Below are 16,813 nucleotides of genomic sequence, written 5' to 3'. Positions count from 1 at the left end.
GGGAACTCCAGAAATGGGAGGGGGCCCAGGTGTAGGTGCTCATACTTCGAGCTCATGAATCTACCTGATTCTGGGGCCTGGATGAGTTGCCTTGATCTCTTCTAAGTCATTTACCATATGAGGCTTTTCTGAACTCATACATCACTGCAAATTGCTAGCATTCCTCCCTAGCACATCACTCAATATATTTTTTCCATCATATATTTAAACATATTTATGTGTATACATTCTCTACCCTCCCCCAACCCCACACACAAAGGCATAGACCTTCAAAACAAAGCTTTTCTTTTTTTCCTTGCTACAGTGTCTAGAACCTAATAAACTCAATAGATACAAAAGAGTGAGCTGGGTACTAGTGTCACACATATTCAGGAAACTGAGATCTAGAATCACTTTTTCCATTTATTTCCCATTTTGATTAAAATTTAAGCATTAAAGGAACTTTTAAAGAGAATCAAGACTTCCTTTTTTCTGGAGGTTTCCTTCACTCCCTTTCACCTAGTCCAGCTCAACCTATGTCCCCCTGGGGGCTTTGGCATCCCAGAAAATCCACAGTCCCCCAGACCCCAGTTAAATTCAGAGAGAATCCAGCATTGCCTTTAGTCATGTGGTGGGCAGAGCAGAAAGCATCCACCACGTGTGCTACCCAACACCTCTAATCCACACCAGTGCCACTTCCATACTCCTAGCCACATGAGCAGCATTGTGTCACCGTCGCTTGCACTGGCATAGGCTTCCGTGGTCATCAGGACAGATGTCCTGAGAGTTATTTCATCTGCACAAGGTGCCATTTCCTGGGTCCAGGTATATTGCTGATCTGGGAAATCACTGGCATTGGAGCAAGCCAGGGCTGCTGCAACCGCACTGTAGGATGCATCTCTCTGCAGCAAAACCTGAGGCCCTTCCTTCCTAGACACAATGGAGATCCTAGAAAATTCCCTGCTTGTCCCTAGATGAGTCCATGAATATATCTACAGCCCTCATCTGTCAGAAATGAACAAAGAGTACAGAATTGTTCAAGTCATTTTCCTTCTTCACAGAAGGGTGCACTATCATCCTGGCCCCCCAGAGCGAGGCAGCACACCAAATGGGGGGATCCACTTGGTTTTCATCCCAACCTAGGAATGATATTATCCCTTCTCATGTTGCTAAGGAGTCAGGATCACATCTTTGTAAACAATCGGTTACCAGGGTAATAGGGTCATAGAAGGAAGACAAGTCATTCTAACCATCAGTGGACCATCCCTAGTCAGGAGGCAGTGTACTTTGGGAGGCTATTGCTCAAAAACAAACATCCTTTTTACCTGTTAATGAAACTGCAAATCCACTGCACCTCACCTTTGTCATTACAACAACAACAACAAAAAGAAAAAGAAAAGGGTGTTTTGGATTTTCTTGTCAGGACTGGCTTGAAACCACAATCCTCAGATTTCAACCTCCTGAGTAGTGCCAAGATTTTTTATGAGACAATTCTCTCAAATTAACCACCAAGAAAGAAGCAAAAAGGAATAAAGAAAAGTCCAGGACTTGAGCTGAGGCTCAACTGGAAGATAATGGACAGCACCCATGCCCTGATTTCAAACCTATGACCAGCACATCATGATCATCATGATCATGATCATGATCATGATCATCATCATCATCATCATCATCATCATCATCATCATCATGTGAATAAAAAGACTGTAAGAGCCTATTAAGAATATTAAAATTGAGGGCTGGGAAGGTGGCTCAGTGGTAGAGCTCTTGCCTTGCATGCATGAGGCCCTGGGTTTGATTCCTCAGCACCTTATATCAAAAAAGAAAAAAGCCGGAAGTGGCACTGTGGCTCAAGTGGTAGAGCACTAGCCTTGAGCTGAAGAGCTGAGGATAGCACCCAGGCCCAGAGTTCAAGCCCCATGACCAAACAAAAAAATATTAAAATTGAGTGAGCCAGGCACTTTTTGGTGGCTGACATGTAATGCCAGTTAGGAGCATGAAATCTCAGGATGGTGGTTAAAAGCCCACCTGGGCAGGAAATTCCATGAGGCTCTGATCTCCAACTAACCAGCAAAAATGCCAGAAGTAGAGCTGTGGTTCAAGTGGTAAAGCAACAGCCTTGAATGAAAAAGCAAAATAACAGTGACCAGGCCCAGATACATAGGGTAGGACTACTACTAAGTAATCAATTAAATACAAATACACAAATAAAAATCAGAGTGGAAGATGAGCACAAAAGCCAAGAGAATTGGTGGTTTACACCTGGAGCTCAAGCTACACAAAAGACAGAACTTGAAGATCTGGGTTCCAAGGCAACTGAGGCAGAAAAGTCCCTTAGGAATTTGTGAGTATGTATCAGGTGTGGGTCTTGAACCCAGGGGTTGAAATAGAATTTTTTTTTTCTTAAAGGTAGCATTCTACCACTTCCTTTCTTTGGGGGATGAAATGGAGATAAGTTTTATGGACTTACCTGCCTGGGCTTTCAACCCCAATCCTCAGATTTCAGGTGCTGATACAGTACTCTTATCTTCTATGAGATTTTTTATCTTCCATGAACTGCCAAAAAGTAAAAGAAGCCAGAAGTTGATCTGTGTGGCTCAAGCCACAGAGACTGCTTGCTTTGAGGGAAAATGAACAACAAAATCCCTCATACACAGTGGCCCTGCCCTGGTTTCAAACCCAGGAAGTGACCAGGCCCTATGTTCAAGCCCTAGGACCACCACCACCAGCAACAAAAGAATGACTCAGGGACAGGGACTAGGCCCTGAATACAAAGCCTAGAAACAGCATTAAAAATAAAAGAAAAACAAATTCAGAGACTGTGGCTAGGCTCCAGAGTTCAAGGTCTACAACCAGCACCAGGACGGACACACACACACACACACACACACACACACACACACACACACACACACACACACGAAATGAACAATATAATAAGAAGGCAAAAGAAGAAGAGCGAAGTCAATGAAATATTTTTAAGTAGTGGCTCATGCCTATAATCCTAGCTACTGTGGAAGCTGAAATTTTAGGATTGTGGTTCATAATCAACCTGGGCAGGAAGCTCCATGACACTTGGTTTTATGTGTGCTAGTCCTGGGGCCTGAACTTGTGCTGTTTTGCACAAGACTAGAACTATTCTACTTCCAAGCTCTTGGTGATTAATTGGAGATGAGAGTCTCAACAACTTTCCTGCCCTGGCTGGCTTTGAACCACCATCCTCTGATTTTAGAGCCTGGCTAATGTCCCTGTCTTCCCATGAGAATCTTTCTTTTTTTGGGGTTGGTCATGGGGCTTGAACTCGGCCTGCACACTGTCCCTAAGCTCTTCAGCTCAAGGCTAGTGCTCTACCACTTGAGCCACAGGGCCACTTCTGGTTTTCTGGTGATTTAGTGGAGATAATTGTCTCATGGACTTTCCTTCCCAGTCTGGCTTTGAACTGCAATCCTCAGATCTCACCCTCCTGAGTAGTGGCTTACAGGCGTAAGCCACTGGCACTCAGCTTTTTTTTTCTTTTCTTTTTTCTGTTTTATGGGTTGTGGGGCCTGAACTCCAGCTCTGGATGGTGTCCCTTAGCTCTTCAGCTCAAGGCAAGCACTTTACCACTGAGCCACTTCCCAGCTCCTCCATAAGAAACTTATCCCTTATGAATCACCAAATTTGTTTTACAAAGCCAGATGTTGAAATGTGGCTTAAGTTTTAGGACATGGGAGAGACTCCAGCACAGTGACCTTGCCCTGATTTCAGGTTTAGGAACAGTCACCACTCCCTGTGTTCCAGCCCTAGGACCAGAACCAAATAAATAAATAACTCCCCCATTTTCACTGTATTTGATCCCATTTTCACTGTATTTGATGTTGGCGTAATTTGTGAAGGTGAAGGGAAAAAACAAATTGTTTAAATAGGGATACAGCTAGACCGATTGCAACAATGAGATGTATAAGAAATTATTTCAAAAAATGAACTTTACAACTTTTGCCTGGTGGGGGTGGTAGAGAACATTACATAAACAAAGCCATTCATGCAGCTGTTGCTCAAGCTGTTAAAGTATGCTAGCCTTGAGAACAAACAATACAAAAAATTCTTCATTCACAGTGGCCCTGCCCTGACTTCAAGCCTCAGGAGAGTGGCCATGTCATGAGTTGAAGCCCTAGCAACAAAAATGAAAATAAATAAATAAATAAAGCCAGAACTTTATCTGTGGCTCAAGCCATAGAGACTGCTAGTCTTGAGAAAGAAAAGGGAAAAACCTCAGACACAGTGGCTCTGCCCTGATTTTATGACTAGCAAAAGTTAAGGCCCTATGTTCAAGCCCTAGGACCAGCAATGAAGAAAAAAAAAAATACAGCAACAACAAAAACTCTGCAAAAATGCCCAAGTCCTGAGTACAAGCCATAAGAGCATCACCTAAAATAAATGCAGAAAGAAAGAAAAATACATAAAGAGCCACAATTTGAACTGTCTTGAGGTGGGAAGCCTACTAGTCTTGAGAAAAAATTAGGAATAATGACCAGGCCTGGAGTTCAAGTACTATAACAAGCTCAAAAAAAAAAAAAAAAAATCTGTTGGGAGCCAAAAGGAGTCTCTCAACATGAAGATAGGCTTGACTATCTCACCAGAACATCTTGTGGCTGAGTTTACAGAACCACTCTCAGAAATCCGACGCTTTCATCCTGCCTTATGCAAATATCCTGCAGCTGCTAATGACCACCCTTTCACCCTGCCCTATGCAAACATCCTGCAGCTGCTATGGCCAATGAAAAAGCTTCCTTAATGGCCAATTTAAAAGCTTCCTTATTCCAAGCATATAAATACCCCAGTGTGAAAAATAAAAATTTGCAGCTTGATCAGAATCCCTGTCTTGCTGTCATTCTTCATGTCTCTTGTCCCTTCATTCCTCTCGTTTAGGTTCATCGCCCTCGTTGACGTCCTGCAGGTTGGGACAAAAATCCACAAAAAAAAAACCTTCAAAACAAAAACCTCAGAAAGAGTGGCCAGCCCTAATAATAAGCTAGATGACCCAAACTTACGAAAAAGAGAAAAAGAATAATAAATTAAGTGAAAAGAAGGACAAAAATATTAGAGCCAATTTAAGATTTTAAAAATATGGTTCACACCTATAATCCTACCTCCTCAAATAGCTGAAATCTGAGCATTTGTGGTTTGAATCCAGCCTGGGCAGGAAAGTAAATGAGAATTCTTTTCATTTATGCTACTCCTGGGCTAAAACTTGAGTTTTACTCAAGGCTAGAGCTCTACTGCTTCCTACCTGTTGCTGGTTAATTGGTGAAAAACGTCTCATTGATTTTCATGCCTAGGATGGCTTTGAACCTTGGCTCTCAACTTTCTTTTTTTTTTCTTTCTTTCTTTATTTTATTTTATTTATTTTTTTTTTGTGAACACACTGTACAGCGGTTTTACAATTACATGGGCAGGTTAATGCGTACATTTCTTATCAAGCATTGCAGCCTCCTCCTTTGTTTACACTACACATCCCTTCCCAGCCTCCCCACCCAACCGCCCACCCAATCCTCCCGGCTTTCCCCCCCACCAACATTGAAAAACTCGTTTTCGACATGACAACTTGTACTTCTCATTGTTGCAACAGGTCTACCTATATCCTTAAACGACTTGTTTTTCCCCATCTCCTACACAAGTTATACTGACATCAAATATAGTGAAAGCAGGGTTATACTGTGGGGGAGGGACATACAAAGCTACAAAGAGATAATCTTATAAATGCGTTAGAAACAAATGCATGAAAGGAAAAAAAACATTAAAATACATATCTAAGGATTCATTTTCATAACATCACATTATCTGACCTTTTCTGCTTGACTCATACATATACTAGATATTGCAAATAATGGAAACCATGGCACCTATGTTTCTTTTGGCCTGGCTTATTTCACTTAATATAATGTTTTCCACGTTTTTCCATTTCCTAACAAATGGGGCAATGTCATCTTTCTGATGGAGGCATAGAATTCCATTGTGTATATATACCACATTTTCTTGATCCATTCATTTACTGAGGGGCATCTGGGTTGGTTCCATATCTTAGCTATGGTAAATAATGCTGCAATAAACATAGTTGTGCTGTTGGCGTTAGTGTGGTCTTGTTTGTAAACATTTGGGTAAATGCCCAAAAATGGGATTGCTGGGTCATAGGGGAGCTCTATGTGAAGTCTTTTGAGGAACCTCCAAAGTGCTTTCCAAAGTGGTTGAACAAGTTTACATTCCCACCAACAATGAAGTAAGGTTCCCTTCTGTCCACATCCCCTCCAGCATCTGTTGTTGTTAGAGTTCTTGATTTTTGCCATTCTAACTGGAGTGAGGTGATATCTCAATGTTGTTTTGATTTGCATTTCTTTTATGGCTAGAGAGGCTGAGCATTTCTTCATGTGTCTATTGGCCATCCTTCTTTCTTCTTCAGAGAAGTTTCTCTTTAAGTCTTTAGCCTACTTGTTTATTGGGCAGTTTTTTCTTTGCAGATTTGTTGTTGGGGGATTTAATTTTTTGAGTTCTAAGTATATTTTAGATATGAGACCCTTCTCTGTTGTATGGCTAGTGAAGATCTTCTCCCAATTAGTGGGCTTTCTATTGATCTTGCTAGCTATGTCCTTTGCCATGCAAAAGATCTGCAACTTCATGCAATCCCATTTGTCCCACCTTTCTTTGATTTTTTGTGTTTCCGGGTCTCTATTCAGAAAATTTCGGCCTGAGCCGAGGAGACCTAGGGTTTCTCCTATTCCATCCTGTAATGTTTTCAAAGTGTCTGCTTTGACTTCGAGGTCTTTGATCCATTTGGAGTTGATTCTGGTGCAAGGTGATATATAAGGATCTAGCTTTAGTTTTCTACAAGTAGTTAACCAATTTTACCAGCACCATTTACTGAAGAGGCTGTCGTTCTTCCATTCTATTGTTTTAGCTCCCTTATCGAAGATTAGATGGCTATAGGTCTGTAGGTTCATTTCTGGGATTTCAATTCTATTCCATTGGTCCTGATGTCTGTTCTTATGCCAATACCAAGCTGTCTGGATAGTCATCTTGGCTTCCTGTAGTTCTTTTTTCCTTTCTGTCTTTTTTGACAGTTGTGGGGCTTGAACTCAGGACTTGTGTGCTGTCCCTGAGCCTCTTGTACTCAAGCCTTGTGCTCTACCATTTGTGCCATAGCGCCACTTCTGGGTTTTGAGTGGTTAATTGGACATAAGAGTCTCACAAGGACTTTTCTGTCTGGGCTGGCTTCCAACTGAGGTCCTCAGATCTCAGCCTGTTGAGTAGTTAGAGCCATAGAACACTTATCTCATATTTGTTAGGTATGAAAAAAAGAGATAGCCGAGTAAGAAAAGCACCATGCACATGCTATTCAGGTAAGGGGTAGTTTTATTCAGTAGACCTGCTGGGACCAGGCAAGGTTGGCACTCCACATGGCTGGGAAAGGCCTTGGAATGAGAGAGAGCTGGGAAAGAGAGGAAAGAGAGAGGAAAGAGCTAGAAAAGAGCAGAGAGAGCAGAGAGAGTCTGGGCCTGGGCTAGGCCTTATCTAGGGTACGGGCAGAGAAAGGTGTGGACACATCAAATTCAGATATGACCTCAGTGGATGCAAATGTGACTTCTTCCAGGTGTCCCAGTTGCCTAGGTAACGCAGTTACTGGGTGGAGACTTTGCTGTGAGGAGTGTGGAGTCTGCTCGCCATCCAGGAGCAGACCTTACAATATTAACAAAAAAAAAAAAAAGATGAGCTATGGCTCAAATTGTAAAACTTCCATCCCAGAGGGGGGAAAAAGCCCAACACCTCAAGAAGACTGGCAGGTCAAGCCCTAGTATCACCATAAAAAAATGAAAACCAGGGCTGGGAAGGTGGCTCAGTGGTAGAGTGCTTGCTTGCTTTGGATGCATGAGGCCCTGGTTCGACTTCTCAACATCACATAAGCAGAAAAAAAAGCTGGAAGTGGTGTTGTGGCTCAAATGGTAGAGGACCAGGAGCTGAAGTGCTGAGGGATAGCACCCAGGCCCAGAGTTCAAGCCCCGTGACCAGCCAAAATAAATAAATAAATAAAAGCCAAATACAAAGAAATAAAAACAACCACCAAAAATAAAAAGGAAGAGTTGTGCACTGGCTAAAGATGTAGTGCCTGCTAACTTGGGGGGAGGGGGGCGGAGGGGGAGAAAGCATGGACACTGGAGACTGGCCAGGCCACTTTGAAGCCCTGAGATTAACACAAAGAATAAAAACAACAACAAAAAGGCAGAAAGTGATCTTTGGCTCAAATAGACTATCAGCTTTAAATCAAAAACAAAAACTAAACAACACTGACCAGGCCCTGTGTTCAAGCCCTAGGTCCAGAACCAAAACATAAGAAAAACCTAGCCAGGTGCCAAAGGGTCACACCAGTAATCCTAGCTACTCATACTCAGGAGGCTGAGTTCTGTGGATCACAGTTTGATGCAAGGAAGGAAAGTCCGAGAAACATAATAGACTACTCAGAAAAAGCTGGAAGTGGTGCTGTGGCTGAAGTGGTAGAGTGTTAGCCTTGAGCAAAAGAAGCTCAGGGACAGGGCCCAGGCAGAAGAGTTCAAGCCCCAAGGTCAGCAAAAATGAACAAAGAAAAAAGAAAGTGAGTAATTAAGCTGTGGCTCAAGGTATGAAGCCTGCTAGCCTGGAGAAAAAAAGGTAAAAAATGTAAACAAAAATATTAAAAAATTATTCCCAGAACCACATGCTCCAGTGCACTTTTCCCTACACCCTTAGTTTGCAGACAACCAGGCCAATGCCCCTGCTATACCCTGTATCTCTATGCCAAAAATTTCAATTATTTGAAAACTGCCTTCCGAGAATTGCCACATAGGGACCACATTGAGAATTATTGACCTCAAAAATATTTATTAACATGATTTCTTTTATTCTTGTGATTTTTCTATGTCATTCTCATCATTACTTCCCTAGCACCTAGCAAATTACCTAGAATAAAAATATAGAGACATATCTGCTTATTGAACATCTACATGTATATTTGGGATAATAAGCTAGTTTATATGGGGTCAACAACACTGAGCATTTTTTACAATGAGCCTCATAGTTTGTAAAAAACAAAAACAAAAACAAAAACAAATAACACAATTTAACCCTCAAGAACTCTACATTTGCTAGTCAGCAGTCACTCATACCTCTCATCCTAGCTACTAAATGGAAGCAGGTGCTTGTGTTGTTAAAAATAGTAATGTTATAAAGGAAAAGCAGAGAATTATTATAGACTATAGGAGATCAAGTATACACAACTATATATAATTCATGATCATGTACTGGTATTAGTACTGGAGAAAAAAATGACAGGGACAGAATTGAGCCAATTGTCAAGACTGAAATATAGACAAAGATTAAGCAAAGTATGGCATTGTGATTAATTTACTGAAGCCGGTAACTACTGTGGCTATGTAATAATGGGACATTTTTATCCTGAGGAGAGCAAGATTAAAATATGTAGGAATAGAGGACTATGATATATACAAGTTAATCTCAAATGTATGTCCACAAAGAGAACATACACACAAATAAGTGATTAAGCGAATGAAGGAAAATGTTAACTATAGTGAATTTTCATAAAAAGCACATAAATACTGTTTATATTCTTTTTATGACTTTTCTTAAATTTGACCATTTTTAAACAATACTAGATTGAATAGTGAAGAGATGCACTTGAACTGCAGAAGATGAGTTCCCGAAGAGTGTTCTGAGAGGGTTTCATGGAGAAAGCAAACATTAGGGGATAAGAATAAAAGATCAAGTGTTAACATATGAAAAATTATGGAAATCCAAACATTCAGACTACAACAATAAAGTACCAAGAGTAAGAAGGTTCACAGACACAGAAAATAACTCAGGGCTACTGTGGGTTGAGGGAAGGCAAGAGGCATGAATGGTTTAATGGTCCAAAATTTTTGTCAAGGGTGATGGATATGTTTGGGATAAGATAAAGGTGATGGTTCTACAATACTGGAAATGTACTGAATGTCACTGAATTGTGGTTATAATAATAAATGTTATTACTATTTCCCTATAAAGAAAAACAATCATCCCATTTTAGAGGCTACTGTTTCCAGGAAACTCTCTGACATTATATACTCACAGGAAACCGTACTCTTTCTTTCTTACATTCAGTAGATTTTAAACATGTATTTCTTTATGTTTTTTTTTTCTTTTTGAGGTCAAACCCTGCTAGCACAGGCAGGCCTGGAACTTTCTGCTACTTTGTTGCTTGAGGAATGTCTTTCTTCTACCCAAGACATTCCATAACAAAATTTATTTTCTAATAACAACAACAACCAAAAAGATCAGTTATTAGGGTCCTTACCCTAGGACTTAGGAGCACACAGGACATCTTGATTATATCAGTTCCCTCTGTCCAGAGAGCATTGTGTGCCTGGGGCTTACTGGTTTACAGAATGTCTCCTGAGCCTGGGAAAGATAGGTATAAAAGGAAAAAGCATCCCATGTCCTGTGCATGAGCAGGCAATGGAATATATGTTGTATTAAATATTTCTCTGGATATAGAACCTCTCTGCCCACTCTGACCTTGGATATGAACATAGCTCACAAGTCATCAACAAAGAGAAAGGCTTTTGCTCTTACTTCCATATTGTAAATGGTTACTATCTCAGTTTTTATTCACTGAAGTGTCACAAATAAATGAATCACAATCACCAAGAAGTAATAACTTACCCTGGCCAGTTTGTCTGGTTTGCAGGAGATGTGTTGGGAAAAACATCTCTGTTATCTCTTCAGAAAAATCTTCATCCCCTGAAAAAAACAAAGTTTTACATGAAAAACATTCCAGAAAAACTGCTGAGGATCACAAGAAAGGTGAGAAGGAAGAGGAGTGAAGGCAGCAGAAGTATGCATAACAATTTAATGAGCATGGAATATGAGTGCTTATAGAATTTTTTCCTTTCCTTCTCAAGTTTTTATGATGCATTGTTATCATTATCCATTCTTTCACTATTAAACTTAAATGTCCAATTAAGACAAACATTTCTGAGACTTTTCTTCCACCACTGGTTAAGCTGAAGCTACAGGCGTTAGGGATAATAATAATCACTCGGCCTTCTGAGATTTCTGGGCAGACTTTGTGGCCTTGCCAGCTCCTGCAGACTTCTTGTCCACATCTTTGATGCCACACACAGCAACTGTCTCCTATCACAAACAGCAAGATGACCCAAAGGAGGATAGTCAGAGAAGCTCTCCACATACACAAGGCTTGCTGGAACCATATGAACCATGACAGCATCACTAGACTTCAGGAATTTAGGACTAGCTTCCAACTTCTTACAAGATCTCTGTTCAAGTTTCTCTTTCCAGTCAGTAAACTTGCAAGCAATTTACGCTGAATGACAATCCAGGACAGAGGCATAGTTAGCACTGATTTGGCCTGGATGGTTCAGGAAGGTCACCTGAGCAGTGAAGCTAAATGCTTCCTTGGGTGGATCATTCTTGTTGTCATCACCCACGTTGCCACCCCAAACATCTTTGGGTGACATGCTTATAGAATTTTTTTGTGCATAGTATGTCGATAGATGTTCTTAATGGGCTTATAAGAGAGGTGGGCATTATCACACTTTGGCAATAAAGATAATGAAGGCTGGAAGAGGTCAAGAATTTCCACAAGATTTCTTAGCAAAGGTTAGGAGTTAAACCTTGGCCTCCACTCTCAATGCTCTTTGCGTCACATTACAGAAGAATGAATGGAGAGTATGAAGCAGATATTGTATAAAGTAAATGGAATTCAGGGCTGGGAATGTGGCTTAGTAGTAGAGTGTTTGCCTAGCATGCATGAAGCCCTGGGTTTGATTCCTCAGTACCACACAAACAGAAAGAGACAGAAGTGACCCTGTGGCACAAATGGTAGAGCACTAGCCTTCAACACAAAGAGGCTCAGGGACAGAACCCAGGCCCTGAGTTCAAGCCCCAGGACCAGAAAAAAAAGAAAAGAAAAAGAATTTAAAAAATGGAATTCAAGTTTTGGGAAGAGTTTCAGGCAGAGAAAATGAGTGCCAAGATTAGGGGGTGAAAGCATAGCAGGAAGTTTAGTATAATCACAGCATTTAATGTAAACAAAGGAAAAAAGCGACAAAGTAGGATCCAGCAAAGACTAGGCCTTTACATCCTAGTAAGATTTCAAAGTTTCTAACGAAGAGATGAGGAACCACTGAATGATTTTTAGAACAGAGACAAGTAAGATCAAATTTAAATCAAAGGAAGATCATTTTAATGGCTGAGTAGAGAACTGATCAGCACTAATCTAGGAACAAAAAAGGAAGTAAAATTGAGGGAATAATCCATGATCCAAGTGAGCAAGATGATGTTTAAATCAGCGGGAGAAAGGATTAATGTTGGAAGGGTGCTAAGGAAAATGCTATCTTGATGATGGGAAAACAGAACACCTCACTGAAGAAACATGCAAACATATGGGTAAGTCAAGAGCAAACTATAATCAAGACAGCCAAACATACTGTCAGGAAATATTCCTTCTCTCTTTACACACCTAAATCCTATCCATTCACTCACTTTGAGACCAGCCAAAGGTTTTAACCTTTAGAATCTATATATTTCTTAATCATCAGTCTATAGCTTAAAGGGCAAATTGTTACTGCTTTATCTGACCATTGTCCCCAAAATTTCCCGCGATTGGCGGGAAGAATGTATCATAGCTCATTTGTGCCTCTCACTTGGCATTTAAGAGAAAGAATTAAAATGACTTAGCAATCCCAAGTATAAGATGGATTGTGAAGGTGATCTCATTAATACCATCCTTACCAACGTAACTCATTTAAGCAACATTTAACTATATCCTAATATGAATAAAAATCTAAAACCTGACTCGTAGGTTGTCATCCAACTAAATCCTACTGGGTGCAAGAAATTAATCTAAAAACATAATGACATACCTATATCACAAAATATTGACAAAATGATCCAATAGCATGCAGAATTTTTTTCATTTATATTTATCTCATTCTGTTCTAAAAAATTATTTAGTGTATACTTAGAATGTAAATAATATTCCAATATATACATTTAATTTACAATGTTCAGATATACAATGTATTATGTTTGAGTGTTAATAACTTTTTTTTGGTAAGTGTTGAGAACAAAATGAGGCAGGTCACTGCTGTGGCTCATGCCTGTAAACCTAGGTATTTGGGAAGTTGAGAATGGAGGATTATAATTTGAGGTCAGCCTTGGCAGCACAGTTTGTGAGATCCCTTCTCAGCCATAGTCTGTTACATTAATATGTGCTCATCCTCCTACACTAATGTGAGAGTCCAAAATTAAGAGGATCTCAGTTCCAGCCCAGCCTGGGCAGAAAATTTTAGGAGATTCCATCTCAACAGAGAGGCTGGACACAGTGGCAAGTGTCTGTGATCCTAACAATGACAGGAAGACTGAAATCGGTAATTGTAGTTCAGGCATGCATCCAGGCAGGAAACCATACTCTCCCTGAAAACAGTCAAGGGAAAGCAGGGCCCAAGGCATGGCTCAGTGGTAGAGTGTCTGCTTACTAAGTTTGAGTGAGCTGAGCTCAAACCCCAGTACCATCATAACAAAGGAAAACAATGGTGGAAGATCACTACCAAATACTTTCCACAGAATTAAGTATATATTGGGCAGGAGTGTGGCCCAGTATTAGGCTAGGGATGTAACTCCATGGTAGAGTACTTGCCTGAGGCTTTGCATTTGGTGACTGGCATTGAGATGAGGAGAAGTTGCATCGAAAGTATGTAGGATGGTGCTGGTGGCTCACGACAATAATCAGCTACTCAGGAGGCTGAGACCTGGAGAATGGACGTTTAAAGCCAGCCAGGCAGAAAATTCTGTTTAGATCTATCTCCACTTAGCAAGAAAAAGACAGACTGGTGTCGTGGTTCAGATTAGTAAGACATCAGCTGAGTTCAAGCTGTGGTCCTGGCACCAAAAACAACAATAACAAAATAAATAAATAAAGGAATAAAGTGTGGGCATTGGAGGGACTTTGGAGAAAGGCAGGACTCTCCCAAAATCGGAAGACATATTCTTAGGCAAAGGGATGGCAAGGACCAAGAATGCTGATAGAAAAAGATGACCAACACTACCACAACAGCAGGTTCCTACCTTTATCCCCGTCAGCTACTTCCATTTTTTCAGTACTTCATTGAGATATCATTAAATGCCAACATCACTGCTGAATTCTCAACAAATATCACTGAGGAGGGCTGGCAAAGAGTGATAGGAGTTGGGCAGGAGTCTCTTTTCAGAGTCATTTCTGGTGAACATATTAGACAAAAATCCAACTGTTTAGAAAATCCCTCAGAGTCCTCTGAATGGTATTTAAAGTTCAAGATTCCCATTCCTACACCAAACAGATGCTGATTACATGAACAAATGCAGTTAATTGCAGAAAAAAGTTTATAAATAACACAACTGTCATATTGAGGAGTAATTAGAAAGAATGCAACCATCTAAACACATCACAATGGCTTTATGTGTTTCCTAAGTTAAGACTTCTAAAAAGCAGATTTTTTAATCTATTATATCTTTGGAATCATTAAAATAATTACCATCTCTTGCTTATGACTATTATGCCACTTATTGAATACATTATTTCATTTTTGTTTTGTTTTGTTTTTGCCAGTCTTGGGGTCTGAACTCTGGGCTTGGGCACTGTCTCTCAGCTCTTCAGCTCTTCAGCTCAAGGCTAGTGCTCTACCACTTGAGCCACAGCACCACTTCTGGCTTTTTCTGCTTATGTGGTACTGAGGAATCGAACCCAAGGCCTCATGCATGCAAGGCAAGCACTCTACCACTGAGACACCTTCCCAGCCTCTGAATAAAGTATTTAATTTAGTACTTATTTTAACAACCTGTAAGGAATTAGATTGGGTTACCTTACAGATGAGAAAAGAGCTCAGGATTGCAGGTCACATGGCTTTAGTAAAAGACAGATCTTCATTTTGACTCAGTGGATAACTACAAAGCCCATCATAGTTAACTGCCATCTCAATACTTCAGAAAAACATTAAGAACTTATGTTCAAAAAATCTTTTTTTTCTTTTTTTGTGCAAGTCCTAGGGCATGAACTCAGGGCGTGGGTGCTGTCCCTGAGCTTCTTCAGCTCAAATCTAACAATCTATCACTTGAGCTACAGCTCCACTTTGGGCTTTTGGTAGTTACCTGGGGATCAGAGTCTCACACTTTGCTGGTGAGCTGGCTTTAAACCCAGATCCGGGGTCTCAGTTTCCTGAGTATCTAGGTTTACAGGTGTGAGCCACCAGTACCTGGTCAGAAAAAAATTTCTAATCAGGAATCAAGCTTTTACATAGACTAAGGAATCATTTATTAGTAAGATGTTATACAATTGTCTAGTCTGACTTCTTAAACACGATGCTGAAGACAACAAACAAAAAAGAAAATGTCCCAGTCTGCATAAAATCCATACTAAAGGAGTAACAAAAGTTTCTCACTGAGAAATATTCGCTTTGCAGAAAACTTGAAGACTAGTTATTTTACAGTTGATGAGAAATAGAAAAAAATCAAAGCCGGGCGCTGGTGGCTCATGCCTGTAATCCTAGCTACTCAGGAGGCTGAGATCTGAGGATCGCGGTTCAAAGCCAGCCCGGGCAGGAGAGACCATGAGATTCCTAACTCCAATAAACCACCAGAAAACCGGAAGTGGCACTGTAGCTCAAGTGGTAGAGCGCTCGCCTTGAGCTGAAGAGCTGAGGGACAGCGCCCAGGCCCAGAGTTCAAGCCCCACGACCGACAAAAAAAAAAAAAAAAAAAAAAGAAAAAAATCAAATGAGGTTTAGAAATATCAGTGGCAAGCACACTGACAGTTCAAAGAAGTAAACAGAGAGCCATCTTTAAAAGCACTAATATTTGGAAATTTTTCATCTGGCAGCTCTCAAACATGCTAGTCTCAGGACCTCTTAATACTCTTAAATTTTGAGAGCTCCCAAAGAGCTAATTAAACAGGTAAGGTGGCTCAGTGGTAGAGTGCTTGCCTTGCATGCATGAGGTCCTGGGTTCGATTCCTCGGCACCACATAAGTAGAAAAAGCCAGAGGTGGCACTGTGGCTCAAGTGATAGAGCGCTAGCCTTGAGCTGAAGAGCTGAGGGACAGTGCCCAGACCCAGAGTTTAGGCCCCACAACCGGCAAAAAAAAATGTTAGTAGAGCCAGGAACTGTTGACTCTCACCAGTAATCCTAGCTACACACTCAGGAGACTGAGATCTATAGATTGCTATTAAAAGCTAGCTGGAGCAGGAAAGTCAATGAGATTCTTATCTCCAATAAACTACTCAGAAAACAAAACAAAACAAAACAAAAAAAACCCAGAAGTACAACTATAACTCAAGTGGTAGACTACAGCTCAGGATCAATGCCTAAGTGCTGAATTCAAGCCCCAGGACTGGCACAAAAATAAATAAATTAAATAAAAAATAGGGGATACACATGCATTCGCATGTGCATGCACACACACACGAGAGAAACAGACAGATATGTTAAAAAGTAGAACTCAGCTAATGAGCAAAGCATCAGGTATTGAGTCCTAGTTTCACAACCCAAACAAAAGAAAATTTAGAACTCAAGTGCTTATGGTAGTTTTGTAAACTTAAGAACAAAAACACTGGGGATGGGAAGGTGGCTCAGTGGTAGAGTGTTTGTCTTGTATGCATGAGGCCTTGAGTTCAATTACTGAGCACCACATAAGCAGAAAAAGTTGTAAGTGGCGCTGTGGCTCAAGTGGTAGGATACTAGCACTGAGCTAAAGAGCTGAGGGTCAGCACCCAAGCCCAGA

The 16,813-nt window shown here is 40.7% G+C and overlaps 1 protein-coding gene across 9 annotated transcripts in view; it reads right to left on the bottom strand.

Moving 5' to 3' along the window:
• LOC138828778 (endogenous retrovirus group K member 18 Env polyprotein-like) overlaps positions 1–16,813 on the bottom strand; it is a 49,447-nt gene that overhangs the window by 17,639 nt on the left and 14,995 nt on the right. For 2 of the 9 annotated variants that reach the window (XM_070024919.1, XM_070024920.1), the window contains 2 exons: positions 10,702–10,779; positions 2,450–2,535 (listed from right to left, as the gene is read on the bottom strand). The gene's annotated coding sequence lies outside the window, so the exon portion shown is untranslated. Of the gene's footprint in view, positions 1–2,449; positions 2,815–3,438; positions 3,677–10,701; positions 10,780–14,127; positions 14,229–16,813 lie in introns of those variants that run through there. The other 7 variants (XR_011372350.1, XR_011372349.1, XM_070024917.1 and 4 more) reach the window with 6 other exon arrangements.

The sequence above is a fragment of the Dipodomys merriami genome, unplaced genomic scaffold (genome assembly GCF_024711535.1).
Source record: "Dipodomys merriami isolate MVZ:Mamm:240054 unplaced genomic scaffold, mDipMer1.0.p SCAF_1636, whole genome shotgun sequence".
Lineage (NCBI taxonomy): Eukaryota > Metazoa > Chordata > Mammalia > Rodentia > Heteromyidae > Dipodomys > Dipodomys merriami.
Note: the sequence above shows the minus strand (reverse complement) of the source record. Positions and strands in the feature narration are given on the sequence as shown.